At 44.4% G+C, this 17,976-nt stretch overlaps 1 protein-coding gene across 6 annotated transcripts in view; it reads right to left on the bottom strand.

Annotated features, from left to right (window-relative positions):
- Positions 1–16,799, bottom strand: part of FGF1 (fibroblast growth factor 1) — a 100,788-nt gene extending 83,989 nt beyond the window's left edge. For 4 of the 6 annotated variants that reach the window (XM_043465149.1, XM_043465148.1, XM_043465150.1 and 1 more), the window contains exons 1-2: positions 16,399–16,799; positions 6,404–6,554 (exon numbers count right to left, since the gene is read on the bottom strand). The gene's annotated coding sequence lies outside the window, so the exon portion shown is untranslated. Of the gene's footprint in view, positions 1–6,403; positions 6,651–16,398 lie in introns of all 6 variants that reach the window. The other 2 variants (XM_043465146.1, XM_043465147.1) reach the window with 2 other exon arrangements.
- Positions 16,800–17,976: the final 1,177 nt, after the last annotated feature.

The following is a 17,976-nucleotide window of genomic DNA, read 5'->3' as shown; positions in this document are numbered from 1 at the left end:
TTTCTGTGTTCCAAACTGACGTTTTGGTATTGTTTGGCCTCACTGTAGTTCGGGCACATGGACTTGCATTTTTGGTAACATTCTCTCCACCTGAAACGTTCAGCCGTTACCCATCAGACCCCTGCCCATCCTCCAGATCTTATCCCAAGCGTCACCTTGTCACTGAAGCTTTTCCAGACACCCTGACTTGGTCCAGCATGCTGCCCTGTGCTTTCAGGGGGAACACTCAACGAGAATTCATGCAGGGTGTCGCGATGGCCCCACCTAGCCTCTTGCTTTCATGCAGGTAGGAACTGTTGGTCCCAGGCTCTGTGGCCTGCTCCTGGCACACAGGAGGGCCCCACGAGTGAACCTCCTGACCTGGACTGCTCAGGAGTGGACTCCAGGCTGCCTCTCCTGGTCTGCACCCTCTCCTCTTTCTCTCTGTCCTCCTGTCTTCTTTTTTCTTTGCTTTTCCTTCCCTTCTTCCTCTCTGTCCTTTCTATCCATTCCTTCTTCCTTCCTTGGCCTCGGGCTTACCTGTGGCTCCCCAGAACACTATTTAAGTCAACAGAAAAGCACTCAGAGTTAAAGAAATAGTTGCCACAACTTGGCAGGGTGTATTGGTCAACTAGATCACCCCAGACCCAGGGCCTCGAGAGGAGATCTGATTCCTACTGTGATCATTTTCTAAGGCTGCTGTAACAAGACTGTTACAGAGACTGGGTGGTTTAAACACAGAAATTTCTTGTCTCACAGTTCTGAATGCCAGAAGTCCAAATTCAAGGTATTTGCAGGGTTGGTTTCTCCTGAGCGCTGTGAGGAAAGGATGTGGTCCAGGCCTTTCTTCTTGACATGTAGAGGGTTATCTTCTCCCTGTGTTTTGTCATATCCTTTTCCCTCTGTGTGTGTCACTGTGGCTTAATTTCCCCTTTTTAAAAGGAGACCAGTCATACTGGATTAGAATCCACCCTAATGACCTCATTTAAACTTGATGACCTCTGTCAAGACACTGTCTCCAAATAAGGTCACATACTGAAATACTGGGGGTTAGGACTTCCATCTACGAATGTCTGGGGGGACACAGTTCAACCCATAACTACTACCTTCCAACTACCCATTGTCCCCACCCTTTTTGGCTTATTGAATGAGGTAAAAATAGGGAACAACAAGGATACATCATCTTCTGAAGAAATTATGTGGGAGTCTCGGGATGGGGGAGGACAAGATAGGAATATGAAGAGGAGAAAGACACTGAAGGGTGAGAAAAGAGGGTTGAACTGACAAATAGCTAAAACTACCCTCACACATTTGTGAGGGGCTCCATGGCTATGCTATGGAGATCTGTGGGGCCTGGGTTCCTATCCTAGATCTGCCACATACCAGCAGTGAGGTCTTTCCCCTCACTTGTGAAATGTGATGATAATAGTACCTAACTTATGGGATGGTTGTGAAGGGCTTAGCACTGTGCCCAGCACCTGATAACTTAGTAGCAGTAGGTGGGCTGTTACTGTTGTTCCCACAGTGTAGGTTTAGCCTAAGTACAACGGTGGTTCAGGAAGAAGGCCAAGTCAAAAAAGAGGCTAATCGCCACTGATTCAGGCCACACAACTCTGTTCTCATTAAAAGCAATGAAGACGGAACCAGAGCAACGGTGAGCCCTGGGCTTCTTCAGCTGTGACCTGTCGACCGAAGGCATCAGAACCAGCTGGGCCCTACCCAGGAAATGCAGAGTCCTGGGCCCCTTGTGAACCCAGCTACGTTAGTACTTGTGGGGGTAGTTCCCAGGAACCTGATGTTTTAACATTTTAAAGTTGATTTTTGGCTGCTCTGGGTCTTTGTTGCTTTTCGTGGGCTTTCTCTAGTTTCCGGGAGTGAGGGCTACTCTTCCTTGTGAGGTGTCTTCTCTTGTTGCGATCACAGGCTCTAGGTGCATGAGCTTCAGTAGTTGCGGTGCACAGACTCAGTAGTTGTGGCCCACGGGCTTAGCTGCTCCACAGCCTGTGGGATCTTCCTGGGGCAGGGATCGAACCCATGTTTCCTGTGTTGGCAGGCAAATTCTTATCTGCTGCCCCACCACAGAAGTCCAACAGGTTTTTTTTTTTATTAATAGTTAATTTATTTTTTGAAATATAGTTGATTTATCATGTGTTAATTTCTTCTGTACAGCAGAGTGATTCAGTTATATATGTATATACATTTTTAAAATATTCTCTTCCATTATGGCTTATCACAGGGCATTGAATATAGTTCCCTGTTTTATATATATGTGTATATATATATATATATATAGTAGGACCTTGTTGTTTATCCATTCTATATATTTATATATATAATATATAGTATATATAATATAATATATATATATATAGTTCCCTGTTATATATAATATATATATATATAATATATATATAGTTCCCTGTTTTATATATATATATATAGTAGGACCTTGTTGTTTATCCATTCTATATATAATAGTTGGCATTCGCTAATCCCAAACTCACATTCCATCCCTCCTCCCCCTTCCCTTTCAGTTCAGTTCAGTTGCTCAGTCGTGTCTGACTCTTTGTGACCCCATGGACTGCAGCACACCAGGCCTCCCTGTCCATCACCAACTCCCAGAGTTTACTCAAACTCATGCCCCTCAAGTCAGTGATGCCATCCAACCATCTCATCCTCTGTCATCCCCTTCTCCTCCTGCCTTCAATCTTTCCCAGCATCAGGGTCTTTTCCAGTGAGTCAGCTCTTTGCATCAGGTGGCCAAAGTATTGGAGTTTCAGCTTCAACATTAGTCCTTCCAATGAATATTCAGGACTAATTTCCTTTAGGATGGACTGGTTGGATCTCCTTGCAGTCCAAGGAACTCTCAAGAGTCTTCTCCAACACCTCTGTTCAAAAGGCATCAATTCTTGGGCGCTCAGCTTCCCTTTAGCAACCAAAAATCTGTTCTCTATGAATCTGGTGTTTTAAACAAACTCCCATGTGATTCTTATGCATATTAAAGTTTGAAAATGCCTGGGCCAGACCACAGGTTCTGGAGCAGCAAGGGTGAGTCTTGTCCATCAGTAATCCCCACATCTGCACAGCTCTGGTACAAGATAGGCATACCTTCCCATCGCCAGCATTCCTTAGGTGAAGTTAGAGAGGTGGACTTGAGCAACTGTGCATAAAACAAATCTCTGTGTCATGTTTTAAACATTCAGTTTAGAGAGATTACATTAGCAAATCAAGCCTTTTGCATCACTATAAACTTCACTGTGCCCAGATGCTAAGTTCTTTATTGCTTATTCTTCCTCTCTCCATGGCTGGAGTCACCTAGTCTTGACCTTAGGCTTGGCTCAAAATGACCTCTGACCTTAGGCTGGAGGTTTGTCAAGAGCCCTGGCCCAGCACCCTTGCTGTGTCCTTGTCTCTGTTGTTAGGCACCATTTTCTCTCTTCTTGGTATCATCCTCTTGGAGGAAAGCCTGTGGCCCACCTAGTCCCCCAGGGCCTGCGTTCATGTCTTGTTCCTAAACACCCAATCCCAAAGGTCATGAGTCCTCCAGGCTGAGATTCTGTCTCCAGTCCAATCCAGGGTCTTTCCATCTCTTGACAGAGCTTCCAATTCCTGGCCTACTTTCTAGGGCCTTTAAGAATCATCTTTTCCTGAAGTCCATCTGTCACCAAACTCTACCTGCCTCTTAGAACACCTCCAATGATCCCGCAAAATGTAGATGACACAGCAGCTAGGAGCACAACCTAGGTGTAAGTTCGGCTCTGCCGCTTTTTAACTGTGTGACCATAGGCAAATGACCAAACCCACCAAGCTCAATTCCTGCAGCCATGAGAGCCCCACTTCACAGAGTTGTTACCAGAATCTGGCGAGGTTACATAACAGGGTCAAGAATGGTGCCTGGCTCATGTAAAGGCTCAAGAAATGCTGGCCACCAGCCCAGAAGCTCCTCTATTCTGAAAGCTCGGAAGTGTAAGTAAAACACCACACCAAGCAAAAGCATCTCCGTGTTGCCCAGAAGGTGGCGCTGGTGGTCACACAGAGTGTCACTTTGGACCTTGGAACAAATGGACTTGTGAACAGCCTTTTCAGAACTCACCTTTCAATATAGTAGTAACAACAGATACTTCAATTTTGCTCACTGTAAACCAGCCACTGAGCTAAGAGCATTTACTCATTTGAGCCTTTCAATTATAAGGCTAGTACTTTATTGCCCCATTTTATAGATGAGAAGACTAAGGCACAAGGTCGCAGGACTAGTAAATGTCAGACTGAATTTGAACCCTGGCTTCTTCCTACCTGCAGAGTCTATGTTCTTAACCACTGTTCTGCTGGCCTCTCTTAAGTGGTAACATTTAGGAATTAAGGTAATTACCCTCCCATCCTTCCCTCTTCTCCTGGTGTAGGCCAGATGCTTGTCCTTGTTCCTGTACCTCGGACTCCATTACCTCCCAGCTGAGTCGGACATCCTGCCAGCCAAGGTTCATTCGCTCTTACCTGCCCATCCAGTTAAGTCCCCACCTTTCTCTATGGTTGGATAGGCTGGATCCAGTCCCATGGGACACCTTGCCATAGTATTTGATGAACTTGATGAGTGATACTTTTCTTAAGGAAAAATAGTCATTGACCTATACTTTATATGTCATGTATAGTTGTTAGAGTTACCTAAAACAGGGTATGTCTGTAGCCCAAATGACTGCAGATTATTTTTCCAGTAGCTTAAATCAGGGAGTATTTCATTAGCCAAGCAGTGCCTATTTGATGATGTGGAAGGGGTGTGCCTTCCCCTCGGCATGGTCCCTGACTGCTGGAAGCTGGCATAGTGGGGCTGGCAGCTCCACGATCCTTAACCCTTTTTTCAGGATCCACAGAATGCACATCAGCAGAGTGAGCAACCACATCTCTGTCCTGGCATTAGACATCCCTTCTCTGGGTATAAATGGAGCGTATAGGTGTCTGTCCACTGTTACCATGGAAATATCATCATCAGAGTTTGTGCTCCCTGCCTGTGAAATCAAGCCACTTAACTGGATACTTCTCCTTGAATCCTTTTTGGAAGCTGGCAAGTCATATATGCATATGTGCACACCAGGTCTGGGAGGAAGTTTATAAGTAACTGTGTCTTCTCCCTTAATTTTTTGTGTGTTAACTTTGCTTTTGATATAATACTACATTTGCAAGTCCTGTTCTTTGTGCTAAAAAGGCAGCATCAATAGAAAACAGTTTCCCGGAGTCTACCCATTGCCCTTAGCAGCAGATCTGGCAAATTTGCCTTCAGATACATGATCTCAAAAGGGGAATTTCCTTGAGAGCCCTCAATGACCAACACAAAGAAAACAAAGGAAGTTTGTGACTGTGAATCACAGTCTCCACCAAAATCCACATTCATTCACCCAGACAGCTTCTTTGCTAGACACCACTTAGCCTAGCTGATTTCTCTCTAGCCCTTTGCCACCGCTGGGCTGGGTCACTCTCAGTCAGAACCCGGATGCTTGTGTCCGCCCACTGGTGTTCGTGGAGCTAAATCATGAACAATTGTGTCCCTAGAGCAAATGAAAGGGAGAGTACTAGTCACCACAGCAGGAAGGTGGGGGTGGATTTAAACAACTGGAGAGAGTCAGAGCGAGCTCTTGCACCTGATAGGTGAGATAGGTGTGTGCCCTCTTGAAAAATGTGTCCTTGATTTTTTTAGGTCTGGATTTTTCGAATGTTCTATCTAGAAGCCTTGCATACTTTCAGCATGTAATAGTGACGTGGGTGTGGATAGCATCAGTGCCAGAGAATGTACCCAGTGGCTAGCCATTCCTGTTCCCTCTCTGCCGGTGCCTATCTGGAGGGGCACTGAGATGACGGTGTGATTTTCAGAGAAGATTAGAAGGATGGTAGGATGTAATCCAGGTGACCAGTGGGGCCATTGGAATCCCAGCCTCTCAAGCATACTCAGATAATTGCATATTTCAGCATAACATATCAGAATGTTGACTAAACCTAAGGTGCCCACCCAGTAGACAGGGTTTCTAAGACGGCTGAATTTCCAGGCTACTTAATCACTTAAGTATGAGTATGACAAGCAAAATAATGCTAGCCATGCTCAGTAGGGCCACAGAGTCCTGCCAAACCACAAAGGTTTTAGTGAATGAGAGCCTTCTGCCCCCTCCGGTCCTCATGGCCGGCAGTGGGAGATGAAGATACAGGAGGAAGCATGCTGCATGATTATTCTCACGGGCTCTGCACTCCAGGTGCTATTTTTTACATGTCTGTGATGTTAGCCAGCCTTTCTTTTTTTTTTCCAAGAAGCCTTATACTTGCACTCAGACACACACACACTCGGACACACAGACACACAGACTCTCTCTCTCTTCTCTGTCTACCTCAACACTGGATGTATAACCTGCTCTCTGCTCCCAAGAGTAGAAACCCTGATTCCTACCTGATCAGCTTGCAGGCTTTTCCTCTCCAGTCGAAGTGAAAGGGGATCCTCTCAGTCTCATCCGCCCTGCGTTGTCACTGTCACTGCGCTGCGACTGCTGCTCCAGCAGCCCCAAGCTGGCTCTCTGCACCTCCCGGTGCAGACTGCGGCTCTGTGTGGGGAGAGGGGACGGGCCGTGGCATGTACATCAGGTTGCTGGTCCGCCTCCAAACACCGTACTCCAGAGCCGGCTCCCAGTCCTGCAGGGCTGAGTGGGAAGCAGGGAGGCAGGCAGGGGGGTGAGCATGCAGCCTGTAGGTCTCTCTCCAGCCCCGTTTTGATCGGCAGAGGGGACCTGCCTTTAGACAGCTGCCTGCACTGACCCTGCCCACAGGGATGCACACGGAGTACCCTTAGCCTTGGGCAGCCAACAGCAGGCCCAGGGACACAGAGCTCGTGGCCTGTGGGGAAGGGAGGCAGAGACAGCAGACAGCGGCGGCAGCTCTTCTGGGTGTTATTTTAACGTGGTTTGTCTTGGGGCAAATGGCTGCACTGAATGGACTACTAGCCCGTCTGAGCAGATTCCTGTTTATTTTGAGGCCTCAGTTGGCAGGGAAACAGCAGGTCATGGCTCAGAGACACTCCTCTGCAATCAGAAGACTGCTGGATGAAAAGGAATCCTTTTCTGTTCTGACTTCTGGCATCTCTGCACAGGGTGTAGATGTCTGCCTGTCTGTCTGTCTGTCTGTTCCTGTTTTACAAAGCCACTCGAGGCAATGGCCATGCAGTTTAGAGCCAGGGAGGGGCTTCAGAGAGAATATTTCTGCCCTTTCTCACCAATGGTCAAACCTGTCCCTGCTGAACTAAGCAAATCATCAGGTGGGGTTTCTTCAGTGGCCATGGGCATCATCTTTGTGCCCCTGGCCAGGATGGGGTAAGGAAGAGGGAAAGCTGCTTGTACGAATGACTTTTGGCTACAACATGAGGAATGAACCTGGACTGAAAGGCTATGGATCAGGAGGTATCTCTGAAGAGACCAAATGGAAACATGATTAATAGTTTCCTGTAACTGACAAAGAGTCCTGTTCCTGATGCAGGCATTTGAGCCTGGGAGGTGTCGCTGAGAGAGTGTGTGTATGTGCGCACACGCATACAAGCCTGCCCACCTGGTGATTCAGATAGGAGGTACAGATTGACCTGTTGGAACTAGAAATAATTTGCTGGTTTCTCCCTCCTCTGGGAAGGTGGAGATGGAAAACTGTTCCCCCAAGTCATCAGGGAGCAGCCAGGGAGACTTCATGTGCCTCTGAAGGAAGGAGCTCAGAAAAGCTCAGCTCCTGTGACAAAGAATTAGAAGCACAGACAAACATAACTGATAATAGTTGAAGCACAGCTCTGCTAAAAGGGCCTTGAGAGGTACAGGAATAATTGATTTTTCTAAACTTTATTAACAGGGACTTCAATGAACTGTCAAGAGGTCCTTTTGACAAAATTTAAAATTTGCTTTTAAAAAAATAGTAATCTTCTTAAGCATCTGCACGATTCCAAAGGACCTTCCAGATCATAGATGAAGATATTTTAGATAGTCATCTTCTTAATATTGGAGAATTGCTTTACTGCTTCCAGGGTGCATGTGAGCTGTTTTTAGCCACATGGAATGATAGGTGGTAAGGCTAGGAAGCACCCTAAGTCTTCCCTGCAAGCTGCTGTGATTATGGTGACAATCAAATGTGCCCAAGTGTGTGACAACACCTCGAACACCAGTAATGCAAGTGTAAGTCATTATTTTAGTGTTGTTTCTTCATTACATCTAGTTGTCAAATGCTATTAAGGAGAAAAAACCAAAAAACCACACAGCTCCTAGGCAAATATAGGCAAATGCAATCCCTAGCTACTGATATAAACCAATTAATTTACTACTATCAGGTGTTGTTTGGCAGTGCTCCTGTCCAAATACTGGGAAATCATGATTTCTCAGTTCCTTAAAGTACTTAACATAATTCTTCTCAATACTGAGTTTTTAATGTTTTAATTTAACATCTCTCAAGTTCCATATTTGTTTCAATTTCCATGTCAAGTATGTAGATTTATCTTTTTTAAAAAGGTATTAAAGTATAGTTTATTTACAATATTGTGTTAATTTCTGCTGTAGAGCAAAGTGATTCAGTTTTATATACATATATATATATATGCACACATACACATATATATATTCTTTTTCATATTCCTTTCATTATGGTTTATCATAGGATATTGAATATAGTTACCTGTACCATACAATAGGACTTGTTATTTATCCATTGTATATATAATAGTTTGTAGTTGCTACAACTCCAACCTCCCACTCCATCCCTCTTCCACCTCCCCTTCCCCATAACAACCACAAACCTGTTCTCTATGTCTGTGAGTCTGTTTCTGTTTCATAGACAGGTTCATTTGTACCATATTTTAGTATAGGTGCTGCCGAAGCAAGCACTCATTTGTACCATATTTTAGATTCCACATATAAGTGTATATGGTATTTGTCTTTCTCCTGATTTATTCTACTTAGAATTATAATTTCTAGTTCCATCCATGTTGCTGCAAACGGCATTATTTCATTCTTTTTTATGGCTTCGTAGTATTCCATTGTGTATATATACCAAACCTAGATTTACCTTTTAAATAGTATATATTCAGATGCTTGGAATCATGAGATATGAAATGTTCATGCTTCCTGGCCCTTCTGTTATTTAGCATGGTAAAGGATGGGAGGTTTCCTAGTTTAAAAGTCTGACCTCAGAATAGCCCCCTAGCTCTGAGCTCATGGAAATAATAGCTGTCAAAGCCTCTTGTTAAGCATTCACAAGCCACTAGATCCTATAGAGAGTATGTAACAGAAACCATAGCTTCCTTCAAAGCTCTTAGATCACTTTCAAAGCCGTTAAAACCATTTAAGGTTGTGAAGTAATTAAAACTTCATATGTGCACTTACTAGCACTGCAGAGAATAGGTCTGAGAAAAGAAGAAAATGACAGATTTGGAGGACCAACAAAAGTCCTAGTAGAAGTCTGGTAGGTTTGTCCACAGAGCTATGGCCTTGGCCAGAGTCAGCCATGTCTACAATGTTGTGGCTGGTGCTGGAGGTGAGATTTTTTCCTTCCCCGACCTGAGAGACTGACTGACTACCAAGCACTTCATCAGTTGCTATTACAGAAAGTAGTTCTAAACCTCTTATAAGAGCTTTAGAAGAACAGGAAAAGTAAAATGTGGCATTTCTATATATTTTTTCTTATTCTGTGTTCAGCGCCTCTGAAAATCAGACATAAAACTATCACTTTTTAACTGCACCAACATGAAAGAGGAATCAGAGCATGATAGATTCAACAGGACTCGAAACGTCTGCAGGAAATAAATTTTCTTTCTCTCCCGGCATAACACATGAGCCCTGGCTTCTTGTCTTTGAGTCTTGAGGCTGATATTCAATATTTGCTTTAAAGTTTCCCCGTCATTCATCCTGTTTACATAAACAATGCAGTTATATGAAATGCATACCAGACACTACATTTTCTTTCTAATCTCGTTTGACCTTCTTTGGACTCAACAAATCCTAATCAGCTGACAGGAGAAATCAGATGCTGCCTGCCTCTCTCTCCCCCCAGCAAAGTATTTCTTTCTGTTTATGCTCAATCATGCAATTAAATGAAGGGCATGCTGGCCTCCTGGTGAACCAGCTGCCAAGATGACGGAGGGAAGCAATTTGACAAACAGGGCACAGGGAAACACAGCAGACATTCACAGGAAATTGTATTAGTTGCCCAAGGAAACCCAACAGACACAAACATAACCAGAGCTACAGGACAGAAATGGGGTCCAGAGGTTCTCAAGTGAGAAGATGCCTTGCTCAAATCTCCCTGTAACTCAAGAGCAGGAACTTGTCCCAGTTTGTCAGTCTGACTCTCAGCGACTACAGGAGAGGATGCTTGGAGAGAGTCACACCCATGAGAAGTAGGCTTTCTTTTTCTGATACTGGTATCCATTGCCTAGTCAATGTTTTCCTCGATCTCAGCTTTTCAATTTTATTTAAAATATTTTATCTTTAAATAAAAGGAATGCTTTGTGCATATATAAAAAATGTACAGTATACAGAGAGGAACAAAATGACCCTCACTAACCCCCTTCTTCCCAAAGATAATCACTATTCACTTTTTTTCTGGATCCTTTGAGGGGCAAAAATGTCTTTATACACCTAAATGTGTTTGTTTAAAAGCAGTTTACTAGGCAGAGTGTCCTGCATTCTTTGTTTTTCACTTAATACTAGATCTTTGCATATAGGTCTAGTCTATCCAGGCACCAGTATTCCTTGCCTGGCTTGTTGCAGCACCTCCTTGCTGACTTCCCTGCTTCTGCCCTGACCCCCTACAGTTCATTCCAGAGGCATCCTGCTAAAAGGTAAATGGAATTGTGTTTCTATTTGAACAGAACTGCCCAGTGCCTTTCTCTGGCACAACAAAAGCTAAGCTTGCTGTTGTCGTTTGTGTCTTCAGGTCCATCCCTGATGCATTTCTCACTGTGCTGTAGCCTCCCCGATCCTCATACAAGCCAAGTGTGGTCCTACCTCAGGGCCTTTGCACTTCCTGTTCCCTCCACCTGAAATGCGTGGATTTCTCTTCTGCCCCTCAATTCTTTACATGGCTGGCTCTTCCTTATCATTCTGGTCTTACTTCAGACCCTCCTCCCTGACCACCTGTTCTAAATTAGCCTCTCATAGATCTTTCTTTTTCTTCATAGATCTTATTACTATCTGAGAATTATCATGTTCAGTTATTTGTTGACTTATATGTGTGTCCTCCTGACACACACACTAAAATGTAATGTCCATGAGAAGAGCCAGGGATTTTGCCTTTTCACCCTTATATTTCCAGTACCTAGAGCAAGGGTTCTCACATTGAATGTGCATCACACTCACAGATAACTGGACCTCAACTCCAGAATTTCTCATTCAGAAGGTCTGGAGTGGGCCTGGGAATTTGCTTATCTAACTAACAAGTTCCAGGTGATTCTGAGGCTGCTGGTCCATGGGCCAGACTTTGAGAACCACCAGTCTGCACAGTGCCTGGTACACGGTGGGTGTTGTTTATACATTTATTACATGAATACACAAGTCTGCACAGAAAAATCTTCTACTTTGTTTGGAATGGCAGTTTTATTTTCAGTTTATCATTTATTTATATTTATTGGACTATAAACCTCCAATTCTCTGTGACAGGAGGGCTCCAAGTTCTGTCAGCTAAAATGATGTATTAGCTCCATTTGTCAGCAGATGATTAGAAACCTAAAGTGTTACAGGCCCAGGGGAACCAGTGAGAGGCATTCATCGTTCTTTGCCTTAGTAACACCTCAAAGCCAAAGGTGGCGGGATTCTCGCTTGACATGTGAAGAGTACTTTCCCTGTGGGTAAGTACTCAGGCCTCCCCTGTATTTGTCTAACAACTATCCTGTTGACTTGGCTTAGGCCTTGGTGCATTGGAAAATATACAATACACACACACATGCACACACACACATTTCCATATTGAATTTCAGGAAGTTACAAGTTGCCTCAAGTCTGTTTTAATCTAAAATTTAAAAACTCCTTATCTAAGCATTGGCTATGTACTTGGCAAAACAAAGACAACCTGGATCCTCAATTTGTTAAATTCCTGATAAATAAAAGTTTATTAAATGTAATCAGACAAACCTTAGAGGACAACATTAGAGAAAAGCATTAGAGGAAATCAGTAGGTAATAAGGTTTTCCATCTTAGGTTGGAGAATGCTTTTTGAAGCATATTTTGAAACCCAGAAACAAAAATAGAGTAGTTAGATTGATTCCATAAAACTTAGAATGATCTTTACAAGAAAGAGGAGAATAAGATCCTTCTAGTCTAAATTCCGGGGAGAAATCTGTGCATCCTATGTTTTCCATATATATTTTTTCCACTTGAATTGTCTGGAGGACCTATAGCCAAGCTCAGTGGGAGGAAACAAGCTTATCAGAGCAGACAGGGTAAGACTACATCCTTCAACAAAGCCATTTTGTCACTTCGTTAATTATTTCATTAGCCATGTTTTGGGTTTTTTTTTTTTTTTTTTGAGAGATTTTATTGAGATATTGTTCACGTATCATGCAGTTCATCCATTTAAAGTGTGCAGTTAAGTGGTTTTAGCATGTTCCCAAAGTGGTGCAACCATCTCCACTGTCTAATTTAGAACACTTTTGTCATCCCCCAAAGAAACCCTCATACCCATTAGCAGTCATTCATCATCCCTCCCCGCCTCCCGCTGGGCCTACAACAACCACCAATCTACTTTCTGTCTCTATAGATTTTCCTGTTCTGGCCGTTTCATATAAATGGGATCATATAGTATGGGTTTCTTTTCCTTAAAAAGAATAACGTCTTCAAGGCTTAGCCTTATTGTAGCTTGATTCATATTTATCAGAATGTCCTTCCTTTTTATTGCTGAGTATTTCATGTGTATGGATATGTCCCATTTTATACGTTCATCAATTAAAGGATATTTGGCTTGTTTCCTCTGTTTAGATATCATGAGTAATGGTGCTATGAATGTGTGGGGTCCAGATTTTCATGTGAACATATGTTTTTATTTCTCTTGAGTCTAGCAATGGTTTTTCTCTTAAAGATTTACCCAAAACATTTTACTTAACTTACATAATTCTTTTGGTTTTAGTTTTGTTCTATCATGATCACTTGGGGAAGCAAGAAGGCTTGTATCCTAAGGATTTCAGAACTTCTCTGCCCTGAGTTTGGGCCCTCCTTGCTTCTGTGTAATTGGGGATGTGACTTCATCTCACTGAGCCTCACTTGTGAGAAAGCCAGCTCTCTGATCCTCTCAGGGATACTGTGAGGATTAATGACATATACCCAGTAGGATCTGCTCTTGAGAAGATACTATCCCACAGGAGTAGGTTCCTGTGCATCAGGGAAACAAGATACCCTCAGGCCAGGCAGGGGCTCCCAGCACCATAGGTGACGGCCTCAGCCAAGAGGCCAGTGGGTGAATGCAGAGGCACAGATGGTATAAAAAAATTGAGATTTGGGTTTCCTCTGCGATCTGAATTTGGTTGCATTCTAAATCCTTCAGACCACCCTCTGCAGGAGGCCCTGGCCTGGTCACCCTGTTCAGAGGGCAGGAGAAAGGTCAGGGCCATGCTCAGTGATGGGCATCCTGGTGAGCAAACAAATTCTAAAGCCCACCCTCCAGCTAATGTTTTCCCAAAGACCACTCTAATCAAAGACCTCATTTAATCAAAAAGCACATTGCTTTCTGTGGAGTCCCAGAAGTACCTCCTTGTGTAAAATTCCTGTACACTTGACCTTCTTGTTGGCTCTAGGGTTGGGGTATGAACCCTCACCCCTGGATACAGTCTAATAAAGACCCCCGCACCCCCTCCCCTCGGTAGAGGCACTGGGAGCCCAGGTGGCAAGAGAAGAGGCTAAAATATTTGAGCTTCCTCATGGTCTCTGGCCAATCGCCTATATCCTTCACTCTTTAAAATCAGGTAGCAGAAAGTGCTATTGATAAACAGGGAATTGATGAGTTTAATAGGAAAGAAGATGGCAGGTTTGCTTGGGTTCTAACTCCCAGGCCACAACTTACTAGCTGTCTGATCTAGGACAGGTGACTAAGTTCTCTGAGACTAAGGTAAATGTTGGGATAGTAGTGGTATTTACTTCGCAGGGTCACTGTGGGGAGTTGCTGAGATGATGCCCATAGGGCCTTTAGTCTATATTCAGAGCTCTGTCAATGTTTGTCATAGTTATTATATTACTTGCAAAATAAGAATTAAGGATCTCAAGTAATATAGCCATCCTCTCTAAGCTATCTAGTGGCAAAGTGACAAAGTGAAAGTCACTCAGTCTTGTCCAACTCTGCAACCCAATGGACTATACAGTCCATGGAATTCTCCAGGCCAGAATACTGGAGTGGGTAGCCTTTCTCTTCTCCAGGGGAATCTTCCCATCCCAGGGATCGAACCTAGGTCTCCCACTCTGCAGGTGGATTCTTTACCAACTGAGCCACCAGGGAAGCCCCTGCAAACTATTTAGGGAGGCTGTTTTTATTTTTATTTATTTTTACTAATTGGAAGCACCTAATATGTGTTAGACACAGCAGGTAGGGCTGGGGATGAAACTTAATTTTCCCCAGGAATATAGAATTCAAGTTGGGAGAGAAACTAAGATACATGCAGCTTTTAAAGAGCAAGTAAACAGTGACGGAATGCTGAGAGTCAGCACTGCCCTGGCTCAGAGAGGAGAGAAGAGGAGCAGAGAAGGTTGGATGGGCCAGACGAGGTGTCGGAGGGAAGGCAGTGCAGAGGCCAGCCTTTGAAAGGCAAGATGAGTTCCCATCAGCAGAGCAGAGGGAGGCAGAAGTGGACAAGGGTAGGTGGGGGGAAGGGGAGACCCATGTGAGCACAGCCAGGTTGGGGGTCCCGTCGGTCTGGGCATGGTGGGTGGTCTGGGGACTGAGCCAGAGACAAGACTTCTGATGTCTTTCCCACTCTCAGGAGTTTCTAGGGATAGTATACCGTGGGATCTTTTAGTCACCTGTTCTACTAATTATCCTTTCTATGAGACTTTCTGTCACTTATATGTTTTTGTGAACTCTTAAGAGGGAGGAAAGAGGAGGGGCTATGTTGGAGGAGTTTTGGCTCTTACTCTGAATGGTCAACATAAAAGCAGTACAAAGTGGTAACTGTTGACCCTAGCCGTCCTGCATCCAGACCCCTTCTTGTCTTTGGGGACCAGCCTTTTGTTGCTTTCAGGTAATTTGTTTTGGGTGGTGATGACCATACCCCTGTGGTATGGCTAGACACAGTTCCGACATTGGTTCAGTGAGATGAGATCCCAGCTAGAACGCTTGGGAAAGGACAGCACCCATCCTTGTAGGGCAGCTGTACCAGCGGCTGCTGGCAGCCATCCTCTACCATGACTGATGGGTCTTGCTGGAAATGGAATGATCTGAGGATGCAAAGCATGAAATGGAGAGAGACAGATTCAGGTACCGTTGTCTGAACACCTGGATCCCACCAAAGCAAAACCCTGGCTGTTTCAGTTACGTGAAGAAAACATTTCCATCCCCTCTCTTTCTCTTTTTTTGTGTAAGTCTCTTTAAATTGGATTTCAGCCCGTTGTCACTCAAAGAATCTTGATTGATTCAAGGATTTATCTTGTTCCCACCAGCATTTTGTTGGTTTACCCTTACCATAGATATTCATAGTCAAGAACTGTGTCAAGGAAGAACAGTATGTGCATGCAAGCAATGGAGATATCTCTCTGTACCTCCAAACAGGCCCAGGTACATGTCACGTGCTTGGGAGGCAGAAATATTAGGAAGAGAACACAAGACTCTGGAAAAAATGTCTTTCTTCTTCTTCCCTTGACTCTGCTTACAGAGCAGTTCTCCCCCAAACCCTTGCCTTTTTTCCGAAGAAAAGAATTTTTGGATCTGTTGAGTGTATTTTGCAGGGATCCAAGATGTCAGGAGACAGAAGGAGGTGAGGGGAAGGGAAACTCTGCAGATGCTCTTAGATCTCATTTGCGTTCTTCCCTTTTGCCCAATTACAAGGAATCAGCTGGCATCTTTTTTTTAAATTTCCTATTTGATGCAGAGCTTTTTCTAAACAAACAAACAACTAAGCATTAACATTACTGTAATGGCATTTGTTAATGATTTTCTGGGAAATATCTTCTTGAATCTCAGCAAAAATAAGTCACTTGGTAGCAGCCCTTTCCTGCTTCCCTGCTAAGAATTCAACTCACCCAGTTCTTTCTGGAATCTAGCTAGTGTCTGAATGAGAGAGGGGAGTACAAGGAATGTTTCAGTCAAGCATCCATCACATAGACTCAAGCCTGCCACCAACTGAGGTCAGGAAGAAGAGGGTGGTGGAGAGCATTCGAGCAGAGCAAAAGCCTGAAATCAAGCAGAAAGTCCACAGTAATCTGAGCCCCTTGGAGAAACAAATGTACTCACCTCTGCTTTGGCTCTGGGGCGCTTTCTTTCTGGGGTGCTAGCAGCTGCGGCAGCCTACGGCGTCCACACTGTCCTAGCAGGACTGCAGCAGGCAGGCCTCAGTGGGAGGAAGGGAGTTCCCATCCTCCATCAGAAGGGAGTGGCCTTCACCAAAGGAGGCGATGCCCTTATTCCCCTAGGGTCCAGATGATTGGATCTGCTTGTCCTCCCCTGCTCCCTCTCTGATGTGTATGGAGCTCAGGAGAGCCCCCAGAGGAGGGCTACGTGCAGACCACACACCACACTCGCCCTGCTCCAGCTTGTTTCCCCAGCCTTGGGGAGCCTGGGGAGGGAGGCAGCGGAATGTGTCGTGAAGCCACTCTCTTGGGGCCCCTACTAGAGCAGCTAGTGGACCCACAGAAAGCCCAAGGACGAATACTTGTGTATTTATTTCTCCCCTTCTCATGTGATCTTATTTTTGGACCAAACACAAAAGCTATTTGGGGGCTGGACAGCTGCCAGGTGAAAGGACAGTTATCTCATCCAACTTGTCTCCATGCCTCTCTCTGAACAGTTCCTGTTACCTTTCCTCATGTAAGGCAGGAGGGGGAGGCGGGGCTTGCTCTGAACCTTACTTTTAATATATCTGAGCAATTAGTCTAAATTACTAACTTTATTTCAACCAGTTCATCCCCACCCTTTAAGGTTTCACAGAGGATCTATCCAATGAACAAAGTCACTGTTTCTATGTCTGAGGCTATACGTATAGCCATCATCTACACAGTACTGTAGACAGAGACCCTGTTAGCAGCACTAGGTGGGACCTCAGCCCTGGAAGGCACTTGTGAGTTATGTGGAGAAGCAAGACTGTAACTCTGAATCTCTGATTCTGCCTGTTTCCTTTGGCTGCTTCTGCTTCTAACTCCTGGAATTTTAAAACTTACAATATGTAAATAGCTTGCTTTTTTCACTTCTGATTCTTCCTCTTCAGACCTGAATGGGAAGCTCTGAAATGCTCATGCCTGACAAAATGCCAGTTCCATATCATCATCTTCATCATCACCACAGTTATTTCTTGAGCCCTTGCAAAATGCCGTTCCCACGCTGAGCTCTTTTTTCACGTTGTCTCATTTATTCTCACAACAGCTCTGTGGAGAAGGTAATCCTGTTCCCATCTGACAGCCAGAGAAGCAGAGGCCAGGAAGGTGAGCTTGCCAAGAGGAGAGATCCCAGCCCCATCAGCCGACTCCAGAGCAGGAGTTTTCAGTCACTTTGCTCCCTGCCTCCTGAATCTATAAATCATTGATATTTCACTGTTGTTTTCATCTCATAAGAATAACAAAAACCCACGTTTGATTCAGATCCATGACTTCACTCCTCAATTTCTTTTCTCAAACTCAGTTCTTGAAGAGGAGAAAGAATAAAGTTTACAGTCCCAGGCCCTGATTCGAGGTGCAGGATGGAGAGTCTCGGGCCTCCATTCTCTGTGGAGCCAGTTTCCTATGAATAATTCACTGTGCAAACACAAGACACCAGAAAGGACTGGGCTGGACTGCCCAAGCTGTGGTCCCCACTGCATCCAAGGTGAATTGCCCTTTC

This window comes from Cervus canadensis, chromosome 4, assembly GCF_019320065.1.
Source record: "Cervus canadensis isolate Bull #8, Minnesota chromosome 4, ASM1932006v1, whole genome shotgun sequence".
In the NCBI taxonomy this organism is placed as follows: Eukaryota; Metazoa; Chordata; class Mammalia; order Artiodactyla; family Cervidae; genus Cervus; species Cervus canadensis.
Note: the sequence above shows the minus strand (reverse complement) of the source record. Positions and strands in the feature narration are given on the sequence as shown.